Source organism: Choloepus didactylus, chromosome 3, assembly GCF_015220235.1.
Source record: "Choloepus didactylus isolate mChoDid1 chromosome 3, mChoDid1.pri, whole genome shotgun sequence".
NCBI classification, from domain to species: Eukaryota; Metazoa; Chordata; class Mammalia; order Pilosa; family Megalonychidae; genus Choloepus; species Choloepus didactylus.
Genome location: NC_051309.1, coordinates 93,220,274 through 93,232,827, shown reverse-complemented (window position 1 = coordinate 93,232,827; position 12,554 = coordinate 93,220,274). Strand labels below are relative to the sequence as shown.

The window sequence follows — 12,554 nt, the reverse complement described above, 5'->3', positions numbered from 1 at the left end:
TTCCTATCTGTGTTTTTTGTTTGTTTTTTAAAATAGATTTTAATGTTTTGCAGTAATGATTTTTCTTTTTCAGTCTCTTTCAAATTATACAGAATGATTCTGAGCATGGAGTGGTCAGGCAAATACTTCACAGTTGCATAATTAGTTTAGACAAGAAACAAACCATACAACACAAAATTAAATTTATATTACTTAATAAAACATCTCTAATTGTTACTATTTTAAAGAGTAGAATAATTCTGTGAGTATTTTTCTACTAATCTGCATGCTTTTCACATGTTCAAGGGGGCATGGCAGATTTAACCATTTTATTTCTTTTAAGATGTCAACCAGTTTAATCTTAAAATGGGTTCTATGTAGCTAACCTATACCTTCCATGTCTAAATACATCTCACATATGTAACAATCTGATAAACTACAGTCATTGGTCTAATCAAAATGATGTAAACTATGGAGGCTAAAATCTAGGTGATAAAGACATAAACCATGGTTTTATCTCAGCATTATTAATTAGATTTGTTAGACTGCACAATATACACAGTTGAAGAGGGAAGTGAAAGGTAAAGAATTCTTATACACTGAATCAGTGGGCTGAACCCAATCATTTTATATGTGTGATGACTTCTAAATAAAGCTCACAAAACTTCATGGAACAGGTATTACTTCTGTGCCGGTTTGAGTGTATTGTGTCCCCCAAATGCCATTATCTTTGTGGTCTTGTGTGGGGCAGAAGTTTTGGTGTTGGTTAGATTTGCTTGGAGTGTGCCCCACCCAGCTGTGGGAAATAATTTTGATGAGATGTTCCCATGGAGGCGTGGCCCCACCCATTCGGGGTGGGCCTTGATCGGTGGAGCTATATAAATGAGCTGACTCAAAGAGGAAAGAGAGTGCAGCTGGGAGTGATGTTTTGAAGAGAAGCAAGCTTGCTGGAGAGGAACGTCCTGGGAGAAAGCCGTTTTGAGGCCGGAGCTTTGGAGCAGATGCCAGCTGCCTTCCTAGCTAACAGAGGTTTTCCGGAGGCCATTGGCCATCCTCCGGTGAGGGTACCCGATTGCTGATGTGTTGCCTTGGATGCTTTGTGGCCTTAAGACTGTAACTGTGTAGCGAAATAAATCCCCGTTTTATAAAAGCCAATCCATCTCTGGTGTTTTGCATTCTGCAGCATTAGCAAACTAGAACAGATTTTGGTACCAGAGAAGTGGGGTGCTTTTGCTGCTGAGTTTGCAAATACCAAACATGTTGGAACGGCTTTTTAAATGGATAAGGGGGAATTTATGGAAGAGTTGTGAGGAGCTTGATAGAAAAGGCCAAAACTGCTTTAAAGAGACTGTTTGTGGAAATATGGACTCTAAAGATACTTCTGATGAGGACTTGAACAGAAATGATGAATGTGTTGTTGTAAACTGGAAGAAAGGCGATCCTTGTTTTAAAGTGGCAGAGAATTTGGCAAAATTGAGTCCTGGTGTCAGATGGAAGGACGAATCTGGAAGCAACAACTTGGAATACTTAGCTGAGGAGATCTCCAGACTACGTGTGGAGGACGTATCCTGGCTTCTCCTTGCAGCTTATAGTAAAATGCGAGCAGAGAGAGATAAACTTAGAACTGAACTCTTGGGTTCAAAGAAACCAGAAGTTGATGGCTTGGAAAATTACGGGCTTCCAGTGGGTAGAATCCCAGAAGCTACAGCCCAACCTGAGGACAAGCCAAGATTGGATAAGGAGTTAAGCAGAAAGGATTTGTGGAAACTCCTATTGTCTGATGGCTTTGACCCCTGCATGCTTCATGCAAAGCCAACAGAATTTTTGCGAGATCTTTATAGACGGAGCCATTGCCGGTCTGGACTGGAGGAGACAGAAAAGGAAAAAATTAAAGGAAAAATCTCTTCAAAGACAGAGCCATGGAGGTTGAGGTCTGGAGTCAAGAGGTTTAGGGCTGGGAGAGCGGAGCAGCCCACATGCAGGGAAAGGGTGAGTTTGCCCTGGAGGTCGAGGGTGGGCTTTCCGCCTCGATGCTCTGGAAGAGTTTTGCCACCTCAGGTCCCAAAGAGGGTGGAGCACATTCCCAGGGAATTGGGGAGAGCCTGGCTGCCACCACACTGTTCTGAAGGGGTTGAGCGTGTGACCCGGAGATGGAAGGGAATCCGGGAGCTGCCCCGATGTTTGAGGAGGGTGGGGCCGAGAAGGTGGTCTCCCCAATGTGTGGAAATGTTGGAGCACTCACCTAAGTGTTTGGAGAGGAAAGGGCTGCCGAAAAGGCCCTTGGGAAGGGTTAGGCTCCCACTCTCTCAAGCCCCAAGGATGCAACATTGTTCTGTAAATGACTCTCGGACTTGGAAATCTAATGGACTTTGTCCTGTGGGTTTTAGGAACTGTTTTGCTCCTGTTAACCCTGTTTTCCTTACTGTTTCTCCTTATGGCAATGGAAATGTTTATCCTATGAATGTCTCTCCTTTATATATTGGAAGCACATAACTTGTTCTAGGTTCACAGATCCACAGCTAGAGGGGAATTATGCCTTAGAACTGACCAAGCCTAAACTTATTTTGATGGGATTTTGTACTTAACTTTTGTTACTGAAATGATTTAAGTTTTTGTGATAAATGAATGTATTTTGTATTTGGAAAGATAATGCCATTTTGGGTTCCAGGGGGTGGAATGTGCCGGTTTGAGTGTATTGTGTCCCCCAAATGCCATTATCTTTGTGGTCTTGTGTGGGGCAGAAGTTTTGGTGTTGGTTAGATTTGCTTGGAGTGTGCCCCACCCAGCTGTGGGAAATAATTTTGATGAGATGTTCCCATGGAGGCGTGGCCCCACCCATTCGGGGTGGGCCTTGATCGGTGGAGCTATATAAATGAGCTGACTCAAAGAGGAAAGAGAGTGCAGCTGGGAGTGATGTTTTGAAGAGAAGCAAGCTTGCTGGAGAGGAACGTCCTGGGAGAAAGCCGTTTTGAGGCCGGAGCTTTGGAGCAGATGCCAGCTGCCTTCCTAGCTAACAGAGGTTTTCCGGAGGCCATTGGCCATCCTCCGGTGAGGGTACCCGATTGCTGATGTGTTGCCTTGGATGCTTTGTGGCCTTAAGACTGTAACTGTGTAGCGAAATAAATCCCCGTTTTATAAAAGCCAATCCATCTCTGGTGTTTTGCATTCTGCAGCATTAGCAAACTAGAACAACTTCCATTTTACAGATTAGACTAGGAATTAAATTATCAATCCAAAATCACTCCAATTAGCAAAGGAGCTAAAAACTCAAACCAAGGACTATCTGAACTCAAAATCTGTGCTCTACTAACTATGAATGTGACTAAACAAATTCTGATATTACTTGATTCTCTCGTTAAAAGTTAACAATAACTCAATTTAATAGTTCAACGGTAAGCTAAATACTGACTTTTTTAAAAAAATTGTATGATTCATATTATTACAAAGAATTAAGTATCAAATAGTGCAAATCGTAAAAGAAAAGTATCAAATGATCTTAATGGCCGTCAACTGGCCTCCATGGAGAATAAATCCAGTTTCTTAAACATCCACTAGGTACAAGGCATTTTACTAGCATCATTTATGTGCTACATATCAAGTGATAAGTCAATAAAACTAAGCCAAAACAACAAATCCTGGCATACAGTCTTTCCATGATAATTTCCCTATGTTTACTATAACCAAATTCCACTAAACTGGAAACAAATGGAGATCAGATGTGAGGAAGACTCGCAGAGAGCAGTTATCGGCTCCTGCAATACCCACAGTGAATTTGTTTGGGGACAGCAAAGTGCCCAGCAAAAAAACTGTAACTCCCAGCTTTTTTTGCAAGAATGACCAATAGAAACAGAAGTCATTGGGTAATGCTTCCAAGAAAACTATTTTTAAAAGGATCTGACTCACTTCTTCAAATTCTCTCTGCTTAGAAGGACATTTTGAATAGAATGCTGGCTGATGTTTTGTGACCATATAGAAGATACGTACTAAGGAGGTGAAAATGGAAAATAAAAGGTATTTGGGTTCATTGCCATGTCTTGAAGGTGCTGTACCATAGCTCTGGAATATTGCATCTGGATTTTAAAATATCTCAAGCAGCATTTCCGAAGTCAGCACTCCTATTACAGATGCTTAAAGATCTGATATGAATTCTGTAGTCAAATTGTCAAATAAATGAAAAATGATATATATCATACCTTCCTGGAGAGTCATAAGGTACATTAGTATATTAAAAGTTCTGTGAGAAATACAGAATTCTTTTTTTCCAGGAAAACTACCAAAAGAGTACAGAATATCAGTTGGGAAATGTGGCTACAAACACTTTCTAAAGAATTTTAGATTATGTTGTACAGCACTTACTCCCAGTAGCATAGCAACATAAGATTCACAAATATTAAGTAATGACACTCTGTGTTTGTGGATCTGTGAACATGTATATTTTAACACACTTAAAATTTACATAGTATATCATACTAGAATTTGTATATCTGAGAGTATTACCTTTCAAAATAGACACTTTGGATGGTCAAAGATAATGTTATCAAAAGCATTTCTGGAATTCTCTTTTCTAATTATGTTTAGAGCCATATTTTTAAAAAATTACTCCCTTTATCATCATTTTTCATTTTGATTCAAATGATGCTCCTTAATCACTTGCCTTTCTAAAACATAAATATGATTTAATTGAATCAAACCTACTGTCAAGGAATAGAGATTTGCCACTAAAAAAGAATATTAAAAACTGTGTGTCATATGCTCTAAAAGTAATTCCAAAACAGAAGACATAGTATTCTAAAAATGAATAATTTGAAGATGATGATATTCATTTTATAAGTTTTACTAAATGTGTAAAAATCAGTCACACATGAACTGTATCAACAAATCCAAATATGAGTGGAAGGATCATGTAGTGAAGAACAAGGTAGGATCACAAAGTTCAGGAAAAAAAAACATATTTAAGTTCATATATTACATGGACCCAGTGTTAAAAAAAACAAACATAAATAAAATATAAGTATACAAAAATAACAACAGCTAATATGTATTAAATATGTAGCATGTATTTGGCACTACCCTAAGTGCTTTACATGTATTAACTCATTTGGCCTTTACAACAATCCCATAAATTAGGCCCATTTATAATCTTCATTTTACAGATGAGGAAACTAAAGTATATCACAGTTAAGTAACCCACATGAGGTCACAGAACTAGTAAATCACAGAGTCAGAAATCAAAACTCAGGGGTAGTGGCTCCAGAATCCATACTCTAAATACCAGGTTATACTGTATCTCTAAATCAAACAGAAGTTGTCAATACTCCCTTTTTAGGCAGCAGCACCTACAAAGAAATCCTAAGTTGTCTGCAAAGGTTTATAAAACAATTTTGTGTGTTTAATTTTTTATATTCATTGCTATTCTGTGTCAATATATTCTGCCAATGGATCGATTTATGCAGCAAGAATTCAGATTATAAAAGCTATGTGACCACAAACCATTTCTCAAGGTCTGCTATCTAGGAAATGAATCCTCTCTATACGTCACTAGCGTCTAGTAGAGTGCCTGGAAGAAAATAGGAATTCAGTAAATATTTACTGATTAATAAACAATTAAAAAGAGAACTGGGTGTAAGAATGTGGTAGATTAGCCCAGATTCATCAGCACTGCTACTGAAAAAAATACTTAACTGGCATGGCTCACTAATGGTGATTCTTTAGTGGAGGAACAGTATTATCTATTTTCTAATTAAATCTTAGTATCAAAATACAGTCTTCAAATACTTTTGAAGTTAGAAGGTGGCCTGATGTACTAATATAAGCATTAAGAAAGTTTCAAATGAAATCTTAATTTAAAAGCAGAGCTCAGTTTTGGTCCTCACTTACACAATGAGTTAATATGTTCTGTGACTACATGAACACACTTTGTTTAGAAATGGAAATAAATTCCCATGAAATTTAATATTGGAGAATTATATATTCTAGATTTTTCATTATAACTGTAAGAATTATATGTTATAAACTATGAATATTGGAAGATATGTTCATTTGAATTTTAACTGAACTTACAGTATTGCTACATACCATGTAATAACACATATCTTGCTTGTTATTCATTTCTATACTCCTTAAAGCAGTGCCAGAATTTTAAAACACCAATTAAGCTCAAATGAAAGGAAATATCTAGGACACAGTTTCATCTAATTTAGTTTGATAACTGAACTTTCCTGACCTAAATCTTCTATTAAATTTAATGTACTGATTTTTTTTTAATTATTGGGTTTTATAAAAAACCAAAACATCTATTCCAGCTTTCATGAAGTTCAGTTACACCTACACAGGATACATTTTGGCTTTAGTTAATTTTCACACAATATGTACTTAGAAAATTGAGGTGTGTTACGTTTGAATCATTGCCTTAAACTCATTCCTCGAACAAGGTATAGAAAACAGCATCAAAGAAAATTAAAAAGGATTATGTGAAGAATGAAGTTAATCAATATGTTAAAATAATTCCATGAAATAACATCTCAACACAAGTTAAGACTATGAAAGACACTGAAGTGGGAATGAATCTATCATTCAAAATTATATGGAAATTTATGCTCCAAAATTCTGATTATCTCTTTTCACTTTAAAAACTGAATTGAATTACATTATATTTTCCAGAAGAGATATTTGACTCCACTAAGACCTAAATAATTAATCCTCCCTAATAGTTTATTTTTAAAATCACACCAGTTTTCTAGAAAAACAAACAAAAGTAATACTTAAACAGTGCTAAGAGAAACTAAATTTCTATAAAGGGTTCCCTTGTTTAAAAAAAAAAAATTCTTAGTAGGCTATATCTTTCTTAAAAAATACCTTTACCATATTCTCAAGTTATACAATCATTCTAATCTTAATTTAAGTTACTCAACAAGAATATTTCAGTTTTGCTCCATAGACTACATTATGACTAAGTGGAAACGCATTAGAATATGAAAAATATTATATGTAAAACATTCCATCAGGCATCCTTTCAACAAAATAACACCCAATAATCTATATGCAAATTTGCCTGATCTGAGTAGGTAAAAAAGCTTGTGTTTATGTAAAAAGAAATGTACCATCCACCAATAAGAAAGAAAAATAAAGAATATTTTTAATTGAAATCTATTTCTGTTCTCATATGTATTCAGAAAACACTAAACCAACAAATAAAACTGTGACTAAAGGAAATCTTTTTTAGGTGTACTGGAGGAGGTGCAGGTGGGATGAACTACATGGTACATTTTCTACTAAGCTGGGCATCAGTAGTTAACAAGTGGCAAACACCACTAAAATTTATGACATAATGTTAGCTTCCAACGATCTGAAACATGTTCAAGAACCTCATTTTTATTGAAGGGGATGCTCTTCACTGTGGGAGGGAAAACATCTCTCTTGCACCTGTATGTTCTTGTTAAAACTCGTAATAGAGTTTTCTGTTGAAAAATTCGATTATGTCATTTGAAAACCAAGGGTCTCTAATACGTAAGGGGAAAAATGACCTTTGCCAGAAAGGAAAACCTCTAAACAAATCCCAATACTTGAGTTGAAATGATGACTTTCTCTATTTCCAGCGCTTTGGTACATTAGATTTCCAGACCTGAAACTTTTGTAGTACATAAGGACAATTAAATCATTGGTTAGATTCAGAACACACTGATATAAATAATAAAATCAAGAACCTTAGTTTAGTTCCTTAGTCCCCCTTTCAAAGTTAACTTTGAAAAGGAAAGCCTTACAACCAGGTATAACAGATTGAGGAAAGAGGCAATGTAAGCATCAAAACTGTGGTATTTCCCCCTCATTTAAAAAAACTATCGAAAATAACACTATGTATATTTTAAATTACAAATCTGAAGGAAATGAAAAGTCATGACTAAGTAAGAGGGGAAAAAATTCAGATGAGAAGAAACAGATATACACATTTCAAACCTCTAGGCAGTACAGAACTTTCTGCAGTGAGGGAAATGTTCTGTACCTGAGGTGTCCAATACAGTAACCACGAGCTGCAGTGGCTACTAAGCACTTAAAATGTAGCTAATGGGACTGAGGAACTTAATTTTTAATTGTATCTAATTTTAATTAATTAAAATTTAAACAGCCATGTATGGTCAGTGACTATTGCATTGGATGGTGCAGCTCTAGGGGACTAGAAGGAAATATTTATACCTTAAATTCTGATTCAAATAGTAAAAGGTCCTTCAGGTGAGTATATATATATTTATACGAGATGATTTTTTTTTTTAATTCTTGTGGTTTATAAAGAGGATAGGACTATAATACAACAGAAAACATTACTTGCATTTGTGGGAACCAAATGTTCTACACTCACCTTCCAGCAGAAACCAGAATATTGGTTTGCACATTGGCTGCTGTTGTAAATTCTTAAAATCTTTTAAAAATACAGATGCATGGATCTCACCCCCCAAAGATTCTGGTTTATTTGGTCTAGCTTAATGTCTGAGCATTGATAATTTTTTAAGCTACCCAGGTGATTCTAATGTACTAGACAGAATTGTGATCATTAAACTATTAAGAAAGTAAGACAGGAGAAACTTGAAGTATAGATACAATTTGCAAACAAAAGACATTTCTCTGCTGCTAGGCAAAGAGGACTTTTTGACTCCTCCAGATTCAAATCAACATGCCTGAGGGCTAAACATGAGTTACACATTCTACACATTCACCAATGATTTGGGAGGATAGTCATAAGTTTTTGTTGTTTTTGAATGTAGTTTAATTATGTAAAATATTAAAGAAGAAAGAAGCTAACTAAATATCACGTCAACTTGTAATTTCCACTTTTGCATATATTATTTAATTTCCTCATCCTCAAAATACCTTGGGAGGTAAATATCATTAAATTAGTTACAGATGAGGAAAGTAAACTTAGAAAGTTCTCTAGGACTTGGACATATTTGTCAGAGAATAAATTCCACGTTCTTTGTACTAAAGCAGGATTCTTTTTGAGGCAGTTCGGTTCAGTAATTTTTCACACTAGAAACAAAACAAAAATACAAAACCAGGATGCAGTGGTGGGTCATGGATAAGGCAATCCACTTAAACAGTGTTTGAACCAGCCTCTCTTCCTATATTTCCTAAGCATTTGATAGTAAACTACCAGGGAAAAACATGTTAGTTTATGCTTCAAATCTACACCAGCCTCTGTACAAGGCCATCTAGGCCTTTTTATCCTATGTTAAACCACTGGTCTCCTACTGCCTCACTATTAGCTATAGTCACACATTCTTGGGAACAGTGATGGACAGGATTAAATAGGAAGTTTATTCACAGTGCCTGGCAGTAAACAGGAATAATATAGGGGTCTTGAAGATGTTTTCACTTTTCCCCCAGACTCAGAGGATTATTGGAACTTCTCTTCCCACCGCAGTTTACAGACCAGAATTTGGATGTGACATATTTCCATTAAGTACAGAACTTTTAAGTTTAATTTCGACCATTAAAAGTCCTATATTGATTTACATATTTAAAAGTATCTTTTAAAAATCTAGTTCCTGAGTTGGTCACCCCATTGAAAGTAAAGAGATAAAGGTTCTCAGAGGAAAAATGGGAACTCCAGAGTAAAAGATCCTTATCAGCAAGGGTCTCTCTATCCTGAGACTCAATATCTTTTCTCTTTTCTCAGGCCCCTACCTTGTAAAGTGACATTAATTCAAATGAGTCACAAAAAAAGGAAGAGTGAGCACTTGGTTACATCAGAGGTCCAATAGGAGAATACCTTCAACTCACTATTCTAATTAATGGCACAGACTTCTTGAAAACATTCCAAAATAAGAATAAGCTGGCAGGAATAATCCCTAATGCACTGGCAGAGAGTATGGTTTTGTTTATTTCCGGTTCAATTTCAAATTATATTAATCATAATTTAATTATATCACAACATATTTTTTGTAGTTTGTTTAAAAATTACACACTCCAGAGACGGAGAAGAGTAAGAAGATGCAGCAGCAGCTCTTCTCCAGCAGTCTTTTTTTTTCAGTACATTTGGGACTCGGGAATAAGATGAGCTGGAAAAATATACACTCAAATAATACAGGTGAAGCATTATAACCATTCTATCCAATCTTTAAACTATTAAAAGTAGAATAAAGGATTTGACCTGTTTTTCTTAATAAATGAATAAATTCCGTTGATATAAAAATACACCTATCATCTACCCTAAAACAAACGATCAGCGAGTTCTCGCATTCAATCCCTGCATTTTGGAGGTGCCCCTCTAGGAAAAGAAGATAATGGAAGGTTTTCCAACTTTGATCCCTATCATAAGAGTCAAAATCTACCCCTTAAGTTGACACGGTTTTTAAGGGTGTGTGTGCTGTATTTATTTGTTACATGAAAAATTTTTGTTACATAATTCTTGGGAGATGCTACTAATCACCCTACAAAAAAGAAAAAATAGGCTTTACATGGAAGTAAAAATTTTGGTGGGATAAATATAAATTCAAGAAGCGATATCTAACAGTCAAAGGAAGTCTTAACTCTCCAATTGTAAAAGTGAAAAACATTATTCAAAGTCTTCATTTTTCTGAATAACTAGATATTTTTCTATTTTTAATTCCAGTCCCTCCTACCCCCTCCCCACATACTCCCATATAAGCCTTTACAACATCAAAGTTAGAACACACTGTTATTATGGGGGGGGGGGGGCGGCAAAAACAGAAGAAATTTAGGATTGGAGGATAGTAGTCAGTGTGCCACTGCATGAATTTACTGAATCAATATATGCATGAACTTACTAAAAAATGTTCCTAGTGATAATTAAAACAAGAAATAATTTTTATCACAGCCCCATCACAAACAACCAATGTACATGCAGTGAGTTTTCACACTGACCCTGCCAACGCAGTCATCAAGAACTGGGAAAACTACCAACTCTTCAAGTCAGTGTTTGTTTCATAAACTGTGACTTTTTTTCCCACCCTTTAGTAAACTCTATATAAATTTTAAAATCTTGCTGATTAGTTACCAGCGCCCTTTATCTCACAGATCAGGTGCCCTACATTTTGTTTAGGTCCCCGCCTTGAAAACAAACCCGATTGCCCCATTTTCTGAGAGGTAAACTCAACTCCAGGCAGCTCCCTATGAAGTCACCGCGTTTGTTGTTTCAAAGATGCAATTAAACGAAAATGACACAAGGCTGTCGAAGAGATCAGTTGGAAGTGTGTGGAGGTGTCAATCATATATGGATAAGGCCAATGAAAACTGTATCTGCTGCAAGTATTGGTGATAATATTTCTCCCATCCCCCCTTTCTAACTCACATCAGAAGGGAATTGAACTTCCTAAGAATTATGATTTTGGCCTAACTTTACTAGCTTTCCAGCTTTCTGAACCTACAGTGTCACATAATGAGCGGGGGGGTGGGTGGGGAGGGTTAACTCGAGCTCGGGGGAGAAAAGCAATAAAATAGCTTGCATCATGCAGTGTCTCTTCTTCTGCCTCCTTCCCTACCACCCCCACCCCCTCTTCTCCGAGTCCTTACACAGGCACATTCTTCTGGGCGGCCTCTAACCACACCATGTCCACAATCATTTACAGAAATTACAAACAGATTCCGGGAGCCCTCCCTTAACAGAGCAGAGCAGTACAAGCATGATGGGGTGGTGTCAACACTCCCTATTGCCCCACAATCTTTCACTCCCTCTGGGGTTTCATTCCCAAGAATCCAGCTTTCTTCGCGGAGATGGACCTAAGTAATTCACAGTGAAACCCCATTCCAACCTTACCCACTCCGGTCACCGTTTCCCCACTCTTAACATCCCAAAACACCTTCCGCGCACACACACACACCAAAACCAAAGAAAAGTTCCTTCCAACAGGACCAACAGAGTTGTTTTTAGGGGTCAGAGCAAAAGCCGAGAGAGAAGGAAGAGACCGAGCGAAGTGTACTTTGTTTTGCACTTCAGAACATCCCGTCCAGGTCCCAGGGCGGCTCTCGTCCTTACCGGCTCGTCGGGCGACCCAATCCTGCTACTGGAGCGCGGGGCGACCCGTGCGGGGCCGCGGCGTCGGGGCCGGCGGCCGGGAGCCGCCCGGGGCGCCGAGAGCCACAACCTCTTCTCCCCCAAGCTGCGGCAGGCGTGGGCTGAAGGAGCTGGAGAAGGAGCCTGGGGAGGGAGAGAAGAGGAGCAGCATCTCCCCCTCCTCCTCCAAGCCTCGGAAACGCCCCTCCAGCGGCGAACCCCACGGGCCGACTATGCTGACCCGCGAGCGCTCGCGCACCCTCTCCGCCCTACAGTTCCCTGCGCCCTTTCGAGTTTTGCCAGAACTCTTTCGGGCGATGAGCCTCAACTCCTGCTGCCGGTTCTGAGCGCTGCCGAGGCGGCTGCTGACCGGAGAGCCAGGGTGCGTTGCTCGCGAGCAGAGCAGTCTCTAGGGGTGGTGATCATAGTACGCCGCCCTCGCCGCGCCGCGGCAGCTCAAGCTACTCAGTAGCCCAACTGCGACTCCACCTCGGGGCGCCCGCATCGGCCCCGCCCCCGTTCCTGTCACTCAAATCTTCCCGGACCCTGGGAGGACCGCGGATCTCCGACG

At 38.4% G+C, this 12,554-nt stretch overlaps 1 protein-coding gene across 1 annotated transcript in view; it reads right to left on the bottom strand.

The window, feature by feature from the left end:
* The window catches only part of PTPN13 (protein tyrosine phosphatase non-receptor type 13), a 239,306-nt gene extending 226,861 nt beyond the window's left edge, over positions 1–12,445 (bottom strand). Inside the window, 1 exon segment of the mRNA XM_037830204.1 lies at positions 11,966–12,445. The gene's annotated coding sequence lies outside the window, so the exon portion shown is untranslated.
* Between the last annotated feature and the right edge of the window lie 109 nt (positions 12,446–12,554).